Raw genomic sequence first — 437 nt, 5'->3', positions numbered from 1 at the left:
GGTCCGGGTCCGGGTCCGGGTCCGGGTCCATGTCCAGGTCCATGTCCATGTCCAGGTCCAGGTCCAGGTCCAGGTCCAGGTCCCGGTCCGGGTCCGGGTCCGGGTCCGGGTCCGGGTCCGGGTCCATGTCCCGGTCCCGGTCCCGGTCCCGGTCCAGGTCCATGTCCATGTCCATGTCCATGTCCAGGTCCAGGTCCAAGTCGAAGTCCAAGTCTAAGTCGAAGTCCAAGTCCGCGGGGAGAACTGGTCGACCCGGCGGCCGGGGGACCCCGGAGACGACGGAGCCCAAGTCTAGGTCCCGGTCCATGTCCATGTCCATGTCCATGTCCATGTCCATGTCCATGTCCATGTCCAGGTCCATGTCCGGGTCCGGGTCCGGGTCCGGGTCCGGGTCCGGGTCCGGGTCCGGGTCCATGTCCAGGTCCAGGTCCAGGTCC

This window comes from Eschrichtius robustus, unplaced genomic scaffold (assembly GCF_028021215.1).
Source record: "Eschrichtius robustus isolate mEscRob2 unplaced genomic scaffold, mEscRob2.pri scaffold_761, whole genome shotgun sequence".
In the NCBI taxonomy this organism is placed as follows: Eukaryota; Metazoa; Chordata; class Mammalia; order Artiodactyla; family Eschrichtiidae; genus Eschrichtius; species Eschrichtius robustus.
The sequence above is the reverse complement of the archived record's forward strand: the minus strand, read 5'-3'. Positions refer to the sequence as shown.